Source organism: Macrotis lagotis, chromosome X (assembly GCF_037893015.1).
Source record: "Macrotis lagotis isolate mMagLag1 chromosome X, bilby.v1.9.chrom.fasta, whole genome shotgun sequence".
Taxonomy (NCBI): domain Eukaryota; kingdom Metazoa; phylum Chordata; class Mammalia; order Peramelemorphia; family Peramelidae; genus Macrotis; species Macrotis lagotis.
Window position 1 is genome coordinate 532,800,975 of NC_133666.1, and position 12,342 is coordinate 532,813,316.

Genomic DNA, 12,342 nt, shown 5'->3' on the forward strand with positions numbered 1-12,342 from the left:
TGGATGTGATTTAGGGGACATCACCTAAATCTCTTTAGCCTCAGTTTCCTTTTTTCTGTATACCTTAGGCCTTTTGTGAATATCAAATATGTGATGGATAGAATATACTTTAAATATACTTTAAAAAGTATAAAACACATAGGCATATCAGGTATTTGTAAAATGATTTTGTGAAAATTTGAAAGGAGATTTATAGACCTAGCTTGTACCTGCTTTGGTAACATTTTCTTTTAGTCCTCATACCTGAGTCAAGCCTGCCCCAGCTTGATTAGGTATTGACTCCATATTCTGATATAGATATAGTTGAACAGGGCTGCTAAACAGGACTTCTCACACTCTTCTAGAAATTGCTTCTGAAACTTATCTCGAGGTAGGAAACTCTTAACTGAAGAAGGTCCTTAACTGCTTGGCTCCCAAGGAATGACTTTTAAAGCATCATGCCTTTCCTTTTCTGGATGTATGTTTGGTTTACCCTTTGCAAAGCCCAAAGGCACTCATTTCTCTATTGTACCCCAAACATTTCTTCTTCCTTAGGTTGAAAATTGTCTCCATAATTCTCAGCTTTTCTATGTCAGTGGCTCCAGACCTTGGAAGTCTTAAGTTCACAGACTGGTCTCTTTCTGCCTTGGTCATTTTGCCCAGAGGAATTTCATTTGTTGGTTGGTTGCTGAGGTTGGTTCCACCTCTTGTGAGGATCAGCTTTGCTATTTCTTTTGAGGCCACTTAGATGATGCAGTGAATAGAGCAACAACCTTGGAGTCAGAACACAACCTTGTGTTCAAATCTGGCCTCAGACACTTGACACTTAATAGCTGTGTGACTTTGGGCAAGTCACTTATACTTAATAGCCTCACATACAGGACCTTCTCCAGTCCTGATCCATATTTGCCTACAGGACCCAGATAGCTCTGGACAAGGAAATGAAGCTGGTGACTTAGCATAGCACCCTTTCACTCAAATCCAATTTCATGGATATGCCATGGTAGCAACTTCCTGAGGTCATAGTCTCGTTTGAGAACTAAGGACAAACATCAATGTCTGCTAGTGATAGTATAGGCCTAGTGTGTCACCTTCTTAACTAGTTCCATGAGACATCCCTTCAAGACTCAGGACTAAGCTTTTTTCTTTTCCTGTTTTATATTCCAAACTGCTGTATTCCCACCTCTTTTGACCTCACTAAGTTTCTATTTCCCAACTGAAAGATCCTTCTAATTAGTTTAGATGACTGAAAAGATGGGCCTGGTGACTGATTCCTCAGTCCACCAGTTCTATTGATTTCACCAAGTTCACTTTGATTCCTCAGTTAGGATCCCTTCTCTTTATCTACATCACACTATTATTAATTTTCCAAGATCCTACCATCACAACTATCCAGTAATTTAAGTTTTTTAAGCAGAAATTAATAGTACTAGATGGGATTCCTTTTGCCTTTTGTTTTTCTATCACAGTCTCTGCCTCTTTATATACTTGCAGGCACAGTATTTTGCAAAGTGGGTGCTGCATTGTTAATACTGATTAATAAACAATGATCAGCTACAAAGCACTGTTCTTCACAATATTGGGAAGCAGGTAATGCAAGTATTTTTACATCCTTTTTATAGATGAAGAAACTGAGTCCCAGAGAGAGGAATTGATTTATTTGGAATTACATAGCTATTGTTAGAAATGGGATTAGAATTTGTCTCTTAGTTCAACACTCTTCAATGGTAGAAACTTTCCTCTTAATAGCTTCTGCTCCAATACTCTGTTCTCTTCTTCCAGAGTAATACAAAATAAGCTTGCTCCCTCTTCTGGTATGCCATTTTTAAAATAATTGAAATCTTCTGGTATGTGTCCTTTTCCACACAAGTCTCCCTTTAAAAAAAAATTATTAACTTTTTATTTAAGTCAATAGGATTAAGTGATTTGCCCAAGGTCACACAGCTAGGCAATTATTAAGTGTCTTGAGTTCAGATTTGAACTCAGGTCCTCCTGACTCCAGGGCTGGTGCTCTACCCACTGTACCATTTAGCTGCACCACCCCCAGTCTCCTATCTAATGTATGATGTGGTTTCCAGCTGCCTTCACCATCCCAGTTGTCTTCTGGATACATATCAATTTGTCAGTATTCTTCTTCCAGGATTAGACTTGTTAATGCAGATTGAGTTTGGCCAACTAATCATAAATATTTTTGTACATGAAACCCAAGATTTCATTCGATTTATTGAACTTGTTGTCAACTAAATGGTTAGCAAGCCATTTACTCAACAGGCAATTACTAAGCATTTTGTATGTACTAGAAACCATACTAAGCTCTAGGGACAAAAAAGAAAGGCAATGATACAATCCTTGTCCCTGTTAAACTATGAATACTCATCTGGTGCCTGAAGAAGTGTTTCTATTTTTTGCTAAATGCAGAGTTTTACATTTATCCCTATTTAATTTCATCTTGTTAAATTCACTTTGTTATCACAACGCACTGAGAACTTTTAAAATCTTGATTCTGTCATCTAACAAATTAACTATCCCTCTTAGATTACTATTCTAATTTGATAAATATGCCTTCAGCATTTTTATTATACCTTATATTTGAGTAGCGTCTCACAGTTTTGAAAAGTGACTCACACAATAAGGAGTTCCCATTAAGTTGACCACCATCAAGCAATATTTAGGGAATGATGTACAGTCAGATAAAGTGCATATCTCTCTGTCTTGTCCACAAGGATGTCAAAAGATACTTTAGCACATACATTGCTAAAATAAAGACACATTACATCCAGGACATTTCCCTGATTTACTAGTTTATACTTACTCAAAAGGAAGTGAGTATTTCCTTGTAGGACTTTTTTTTAAATTGAACTCATGCCATGCTGGCACCTTATAGTCACCATACTCTCTCTCCTAATGTCCATTTGCCATCTAGAATTTGACCAGAGAACAACATAAAATGTAGATTCTGAGATTTACCCTTTCCCCTGTTTTGAAAATTGAGATAATATTTGTCCATCCCATGTTTTCCAGTAACCCTGTGGCTCATCATGATTTCTCAGATATTTTCAGCAGAGATTGAATTTCTGTGTTTTACAATTACATAAGCTCATAAAATCATAGTTTTAGAATTGACAGAGACATTAGAAGCCATCTAATCTAACCTTCCTGCTGCCATGTCATCTAACTTTCCTGTTCTATAGATGAGTAAATTCACAAGTAGAGGAATGAAATACCTTGCACAAGATCGTATTAGGTGATAGCAAAATTTGGGTCAAAGCCCTTTGACTTCAAGTTCTTTGAGTACCCTCTGAAGTAATTTGTTTACTCTTGAATCTATTTTTAAATAGAAGTTTCCTTAACATATTTTCAATTTCAGAACTTTAATTATATCTTGATCATCTTTGTTCTTCACTTTTCAGTTTAAAAATCATTCTTCTTGTAGGTGGCTAGGTGATACAGTGGATAGAGCACTGGCCCTGGAGTCAGGAGTACCTGAGTTCAAATCCAGCCTCAGACACTTAATAATTATCTAGCTGTGTGGCCATGGGCAAGCCACTTAACCCCATTTACCTTGCAAAAACCTAAAAAAAAAAAAATCATTTTTCCTGATAAAAAATCCAGAGCAAAATAAGAGTTGGAATCATTTTGTTCTCTCTCTCTCTCTCTCTCTCTCTGTTGTCCACATCCAACCATCTTTTTTTCAAATAAAGAACCTAGGCCTTCCTTGTTAATCATGCTGTGAACATACTTCCAATTACCTTTTTTGCTGCCTTGCATCTTTGCACAAGCTTCAGCCCATTCCAGACTTTAGTCCAATTTGTGATTGTATCAGGATCAAAGACTTGGGGGAAATGACAGTTCATGGGGCAATTAAAAGACTAGACTGAGTGGAGTTAGATTTGTTTTGAGTAGTGAGAGAAAAGGTTGGAAAATTGAGTTAGGATCAATTTTTGATGGGCCTTAAATAGTACATGAAGGAGTTATGTTTTGTTTTGTTTTTGTGATAGAGAGTATTTGGTGAAGAAGGGTTGTGGGAGGGGGGTGAGTAGGTCAGTGACATGATAAAAGTGAAGGTTACAGAAAATTAACAGAGTGTAGGATGGGTCATACCTTGGGCTGTTCATTACTAGGTCTTCTACCACTTCTCTGGGATATTTGAGAGGAGAAACCTTTTCAGTGGGACTGAGCTGCCATAGAAATTTTTAATGGTGATTGAGGAGCTCTTTTCAGAATATTTTTTGGGGAAATCTGATATCCCCAAATTTTAGCTTTAAACTACTTTAAGGATAACAGTTTTATGTTGTGGTTATTTTTTAAACTGAATAATCACTCCCCACTCCAGAACTCTAGGTTGCCAAATTTGTGTACTGGTAGAGTTCCCCCAATCAACTGTCAATGATAAAATGACAATTATATCACAGTCTTTCTGTACTTCCTATCCCTATTTTTCTATGATAATATTTAAAAAGAGAATCTGGGATCCTAAAGCTTAATCCTGGGACAAGTTACTAAAGCAGCAGAGGTCCATGCTTTTCAATCAACTCTAGATTATAATTGATTGAACTATCTCACTACTTACCCAGAAGCCAATTGTTACAAACTGTTTACCAAATTAAATGTTTTTCACCTGTGATTTCCTCTTCTCATCTACTTCTAACTTTTTTCTCTTTGTCTTACCCATTATCTTTTTCCTTCCACCCTCCTAATTCTTTCCTATCTTTTCTAGAGTTCATTCTTTCCTATCTTTTCCAAAGTAGTGTTTTATTAGCCAGACCAAACTTTTTTTTTTAACTATTTAAGGCAATGGGATTAAGTGACTTGTCCAAAGTCACACAGCTAGGCAATTATTAAGTGTCCAAGACCTATTTGGATTTAGGTACTCCTGACTCCAGGGTGGGTGCTCAATCCACTGCACCACCTAGCTGCCCCTATGATTTACTTTTACTGGGCCCCAACTTCTCCCCTCAAAAAAATAAAATTGGCATATTCAGCCCAGATTTGTCATGGATAATTTATTTGCCTTGAGGTGCTTTATGGAATCAAAAATATTGGGAAACACTATTTCTAAGTATTTACAAAAAAATGAGAAAATGAACATTTTCCTACAAGTTAGCTCTGGAACTTAGTATTAGTAGCCTTTAACTAAACAGCTATATCATAGAAGTAGCTACTAGTTATGTTTGTCACTCAGTAGAAATATAAAAAATCCTTTATATTGGATCTTAAATTCACTTGCTTTATTCCTTAGTATTATTTAAAAAATAAATACAGAAGAGATGCAAGCTACATAATATAACCACAACAATCCCAATGGTCACATTAAATTATGGATGGGTTATGCACTTAGCACCATGATTTGCCCACTATGAAGCTTTTCTCCTGGAGCACATTTAAGAGTTATATTTCACATTTAAAAGATATTTTGCAAATAGAATGTGCTTAACTATTAGACTTGAGAAAGAACTTGACCATCACAAACAAATATATATGTTTATAAATATATACATACAATATACAGTTTCTCTCTAGATTTCAAAATGACTTCCTATTTCAGACCTATAGTCATCTCAATTATTCTTGCTAATGGATGAGCATCCAAAACAGCATCTAATAAAAAGTTAATTCATATCGAGCTTTGGAGTACATTATATATTTGTTTCTTCTAGGCTAATACCCAAAATAGTTTGTGTTCCCAGGAAGTAACCTTACAGGTCATAAGAGGAGAAAAGAAGGATGAAACATTTATTGGTCATGAGTTATCCCCAACACAGATAATCTAGATTTGATTAAACAGTTTGAGAGTTTAAGTTCCTAGATTATGCCTCATTAAGGACATACTAGTCAATGTGATAGGCCTTATTACACAAAATATAATGAATAAAATTATCTCCGTAGAGACAAAATTTGCAGATAAATTATGATCAATTATTCATGGCCAGCAAATGATTGACAAAAAGGGTTCCTTAGCCTCTTGATGGCTTAGGTGTTCCAATTTATAGCAATCAGTTATGATTGATGAGAGATGGACTTTACAAAGAGAAGTAAGTTCACTCCAGTAAAGGACTTAGAATGGCATATCACTCTTGGCAGAGAGACTATCCTTATACCCAGATTGCCTTGGGCAATCTAGACAAAAGAATCTATCTCCACCCACTTGATTTAGTGGAATTCTTCTTAGACTAAAGATTCCTTGTAAGGTTTGAGTGGGGTCAGATAGAGGAGAGTTAAACTCAACCTTCAGATACTGAGATCTGAGGAAGGTACTAGAAAAAGGGGGAACTTGAGATCTCACAGATCATTGGTTATTAGTAATAATTTATCTCAAATTTTTTTTAAAAAGAGGAAGTAGTCTTTACCTTCCAGAGATTATATTCTATTCAGCAAATAACATGTACAGAAAAAAGTAGACCAAAAGATGAAGAGGGAAAGATCACAAACTAGAAAGGAATCAGGAAAAGCAAACCTAAGCTGAATCTTGAAAGATGGACAAATTTCTAGAGAGTGGAAGAAAAGTGGGAATATGCTCCAGACATACAGGATAGCTTTTACAAAAGCATGACACCCAGAGATGGAAGAGTTAGTAGTGAATTTTGGCTGGAATGCAAAATTGATAAATGGAAAGGAATATAAAGTAAATCTAGAAAGATTAGGTGAGTCAGATTTTGGAGTCCTTTAAGTGCCAGGGTTAAGAGTTTGTATTTTACAATCAAAGATTTTTGAGTAGAGGATTGACCCTGAGTTTTACTGCTTTGTATGTGGAGAGTTTTGGTATAATGAACTGTTGATGAAGAATCACCCTCTACCAAGCCACATCAACCTCTGCTCCACAAGTTAGATTTATAGTTTCTTGGAAACACAGAGGCTAATGGCCTGTAAATGTCCAAAGGAGGAATCTTGTTCTCCCTGACTCCAATACTGGCTCTCTGTTTACTATATCTCTTGCTTTTCACTTGCTTTTAACAGAGTTATAAGGTAAAATCATTTTAATTTAGGGACTTAATTGGAAATTTAGTAATGCAACCAAGTTTTCCTCTAGGAATATATCTAGCAAGGAAGATATTTAAGCATCTGCACATATGTATGCTACTAGTTGTTGTTGTTTGTCCTTCCTTCTTGAAGAAGACTGTGACATCAGGAAAGTGATTTCATGACTTGCACTTGAATTGGATTTAAGTGAGGCAGCACTGCACAAAGTTGCCAGCCTCAATCTCTCCTCTGAAACCTCCTGAGTCCAAAGGCAAGATATAGATCGAGATGACTGGAGGTTCCATATGCTATGAGAGAACTTGCCTTTTTTAAGCACAGGTCTTTCCCTGGTCTCAGTTTGTCTGAGGCAATGCCCATTCAGTGATTAAAACTAAGTAAATGAGGCAATGACCTAGTCAAAAAAAAAATCAATCTGGGAGAGGAAATTTTGGGATTTCTGGACAAAACAGAAACATTGCTTCTTACTCTGAGCCATCAGAATCCAAACAATGACCCAGGGAAGCCTGAGCTGAGACCTATAGTTAGCCATTCAATGAGAGCCAGCGTGCTTTGGGTTTAAAGTATGTTTCATCAAAAAAGAAATTTAGCCTGTAAACCCAAGCTATTGTGCTAGGCTTCAGCAAAAAAATTTAGAATACCTGCAGGTAAGGGTACAATTCTCACTGTGGACAGAGGTAGAGGAAGGAGAGAAGAAAAGAGGGGTGGGAGAGAAGATGAAGGAAAGGAGAAAAGGAAAGAAGGGGAAAGAGGAAAGGGAAAGGGAAAAAGAAGGGCAAAGGGGAAGGAGGGAATAAAGAAAGAAGGAAGGAACTGCATTGTCTTAAGTGGAACTGACCAGTTGGGTTCCCAGTGGGGCAGCTATAATTACTTCATTGTTGAAGAAGACCCTGCCATCAGGAAGATAGTGTCACTTGGATGTGAATTGGCCATAGACTGGTATGATTCTGCTAATTGTTGTCTTCTCAGTAAAATAGTCCTTTGCTTGAATTAAACTATCTATCATATTTATTTGGTAACAAATATGAGTTCATTAATAAATGTAAAAATAATGACTACACTTAAAAAATTATGTGTTCTCTTGACTAACATATAATTTAGGAGGTTTTATAGGATTTTCAAAAATATGATCTAAAAGTATTCTGATCAGATAGAATGACTAATCAAAATAGTCCAAATTAAAAAGTCAAAACAATTTTACATTCATTCCAAAGATTATTTTAGTATTAAGTCATTGTACTCCATATGTATATATGTATGTCTTATGTGTACATTTTACTTTGTGTGCAAGAGGTATATACTATACCTAATCACTTCTGGAGTGAGGTACCCAAGAGGTTTATTAGACCAGAATGCCACTGGGAATAGATAAAAGTCAAAGTAATTTAGGCTGATGAGTTTGTCCCTGTTTATCCAAACCCCCCATTTTTCCTTCCAGTTTCATTTTGTATATGAAGCATTTCTTTATCTCTAACAAGTTTCCAAATGCTTAGGAAGACCCTAACTCCACTGGGGTGACTTAAAGGTTTTACTGGATTTGGAGATTTCTAGACCCTAAGTGGAACCTCATTGTTCCCAGTTATAGTATTTTAAGTGCCTTATAATTTGTTTCTGGGGATGCATTAGTACAAAATTCCTCTATGTGACTCTTACTATCACTATCCCTGCTTAGAGGAGGGGAAGGAGGTAAAAGCACTGAACTTTGAATCAGGAAAACCTGAGTTTAAATCTTTTTTTTTAGGTTTTTTGCAAGGCAAATGGTGTTGTGTCTTGCCCAAGGTCACACAGCTAGGTAATTATTAAGTGTCTGAGGCTGGATTTGAACTCAGGTACTCCTGACTCCAGGGCCAGTGCTCTATCTACTGTGCCACCAAAACTTGAGTTTGAATCTTACTTCAGAGATATAATGACCCTAAACAACATCAATTTCCTTATCTCTAAAATGAGGGAATTCGACTTTGTAAATCTAGGATGTTGTTTGATGACCTCTTTCTTCTGGATAAGGCTCTTCTGATTCCTCTAGCACCTAGTGCCTTCATGACACCCTGTCCCCCCATCTCCAAATTACTTTTTAAATTCTTTGTGTATGTTTATATATACGTATTTTGTGTGTGTGTGTGTGTGTGTCTGCACATTTTGTTTCTCTTGTTAGAAGGTAAGCTCTTTAAGAACAGAGATGTTTTTGCTTTTTTTCCTCTCTCTATATATACACAGAATCTTACACAGTACTTGGCACATGCTACTGTTCAGTCATTTCAGTCCTATCTGACTCTTCATGACCTCCATTTGGGATTTTCTTGGCAGAGATATTAGAGTGATTTTCCATTTCCTTCTCCATTTCATTTATAGATGAGGAAACTGAGACAAACGGGGCTAAATGAGCTTCCCCAGGGTCACACAGTAATTGTCTGAGACCAGATTTGAACTCAGTTCTTCCTGACTCCAGACCTGGAACTCTATCCACTATACCACCTAACTTGTCCCTTTCAAGCTTAGATGATAAGATTGCTTGATGTACTGAAAAGAAATGAGACCAGGAGTTAAGAACTCAGGTTTTTCAGTTCTGCCTCTGACCTATAAAGGCTATTTGACCCTGACAAAATCACTTAACTTCCCAATGTCTTAAGTCTCTTAATAAACTGAGTCATAAAATAATGGATCTAGAACTTGAAGTTTCCTCAGAGGTCTTGTAGTCCAACCCTCTCATTTCTCAGTTGAAGATTCTGAGCCTGAAGAAAGATATAAAGTAATTTGCCTAGGTCCCATGGAGATTTCAAATTCAGTTTCTCTGCCTGATTCATAGTAGGTGCTTCACAGATGGATATTGGCTGAATCCAGAGCCAGTTAAAACTACTATGCCACACTGCTGCCAATGTGCCTTGGCAGAAGGATTTTGCTAATGAGAATTTCCCTAAACCAATGAAGTCACAAGCCTGGTGCAAAATATAATCGAACAAACAATCAGATTCTTATATTTCATACTCACAAAGTTGTTGTATGGAACAAATCCAATAGTAGATAAAAAGAATGCATTATGTAAATGCATTCTGCTTTTTGCTACTGCTAGTTTCATTGCCTGAGGACTAGGCAAGCAGAAATCTTCATTAGAAGATACCCTTCAGGGATGGCTAGGTGGTGAAGTGGATAAAGCACTGGCCCTGGAGTCAGGAGTAGCTGGGTTCAAATCCAGTCTCAGACACTTAATAATTACCTAGCTGTGTGGCCTTGGGCAAGTCACTTAACCCCATTTGCCTTGCAAAAAAAAAAAGAAGATACCCTTCTAATCCCAGCCCTAATTGTACAAGAATCCCTTTTCCATCCTACCTAAGATGTAGTCACCCAACCTTCACTAGGAGACTTCCAGGAAAGAGGGACCCTACTACCCCTAAAGACAGCTATTTCTTGGACAGATTTAATTATTAGCAAGCAATTTTTCTTTACATCAAACCAAAATCTCTCTTTCTCTGCTACTTCTGCAATTACTCTTAGTCATACCCTTTGAGGACAAGCAAAATACAGATAATCTCTTTCCATGGAAAAACTTACCCAGCTATCATGTATACATACCTGTCCCCCAGTCTTCTGTTTCCTTCCTTAATATTCTACATTTCTTTAGCTCAACTTTATGTAGCATAATTTGAGACTTTTGTCTGACAATTTTTTTCTTCTAGATGCCTTCCCACTTCTCAGTGGCTTTCTTATATTGTAGCATCTCAAACTGAACACAACTCTGGGTTAAGGATCAGTTTGTATCTTTTTTTCTGTAGGGTTCACATTGTTTCTAAAACAATACATCTTACCTTTCCAGACTGGAGTATCACTGTTTTCATTAGTAGGCTTCTAGCAGATTCTCAGTAGATAAAAATTGTATTAGATTGAAAATCCAAGTATGCATGTCATTATATAAATATGTAAAAATATTAATATTTTTGGTTTGGTAATCAGTTCTTTTTTGGTAATCAGTTCTCTTTCCCCAATACATTTTAATGAAAGAGTTTATAAGACTGAACAATCTGACATTCTGTGCACTTCTTTAGAGGAAAAAATTAAAACTAATTGTTAAAATGAGTTTTGTAAATGATCAGTAATCATCGAATACTACTGTACATGTCAAAAAACCTTTGGTTTCTATTTGCCTACAGAGGAAAAAAAGCTTAAAATTTTTGATCTTGGCATTCAAGGTCCTCCATAGTTTTCTTCCAACCTATCCATTCAGCCTTAATCTCATTTAAGTATTAAGTACATTCCAGTCAAATTTGACTCCTCCACAATAGAGGTATCAAACATACCAACCAGCAACTCCCAAGTGCAGCCCAAACCATATTAAAATGTAATTGGAAAATGTTTAACAAAGCAAAACACAAATACAACAACAAATAAAACATTTTAGAGGCATCTAGGTGGTACAGTTAAGATAGAACACCAAATCTGGAGTCAAGAAGACCTGAATTCAAATCCAGCCTCAACCCTTATAGCTATGTGACACCCAGGCAAGTCACTTAATCCTGCTTCCCACAATTTCCTCATCTGTCAAATGAACTGGAGAAGGAAATGGCAAATCAATCTAGTATCTTTGCCAAGAAAAGCCCAAATGGGGTCATGAAGACTTGGATATGACTGAACAACAACAACAAACAATATAGTTTAAAAGTTAAATGTGATCATAGGGATCCTAATATACAGATTAATTGCCCATTTTGATTTGAGTGTGACATTGAAGCTCTACATTACTATCCATTTCTTTTCCCCATCCCATTCATAATTTCATTCTTGTTCTGCCCACTCCTTTTTCTCTATCTTTAGATTCAAAATTCAAGTCCCAAGGCTATTGATTTGGGGCAAAGTATTTCACTTTGGGCCTAACAGCATATATGTTAAATGAGAAGACTTGGCCAAATGATCTCTAAGGTCCCTGCCATCTTAAAATCCAGTCTTATAATCTTCTGTGAAATCTTTTTCCTTTGCCTGGCTCTTCTCTACCCTTATCACTTTCTACCTGGTATCATATTTGTTTGTGTACCTATCACTTTTCCTACCTGAAGACTTTTAGCTTCTTGAGGGCATGATCTACATAATTTTTCATCTTCATGTATAACCCAGGTCTCAAACAAAGCAAAAACCCAACAGTTCCTTACAGAATTGAATCAGAATTTTTTTATCATCATCATCATCATCATCATCAATGACAAGCTTCAAGCAATAAATGCTTAATATGTTAAGTGCTAGAGATACAGAAAAAGGGGAAAGCACAGTTCTTTAAGGAACTCATATTCTAATGAAAGATACAACATTAAACAACCAAGAACATATAAGATATATACAGTGTAAATGAATAAGTCCAGTGGAAAGGGGTAGGGGGAGGAAACAGGACAGAGAAGAAGCACTTAT

At 36.5% G+C, this 12,342-nt stretch overlaps 1 protein-coding gene across 3 annotated transcripts in view; it reads left to right on the forward strand.

The window, feature by feature from the left end:
* The window catches only part of SLC22A23 (solute carrier family 22 member 23), a 263,993-nt gene that overhangs the window by 5,770 nt on the left and 245,881 nt on the right, over positions 1 to 12,342 (forward strand). The window lies entirely within an intron of this gene.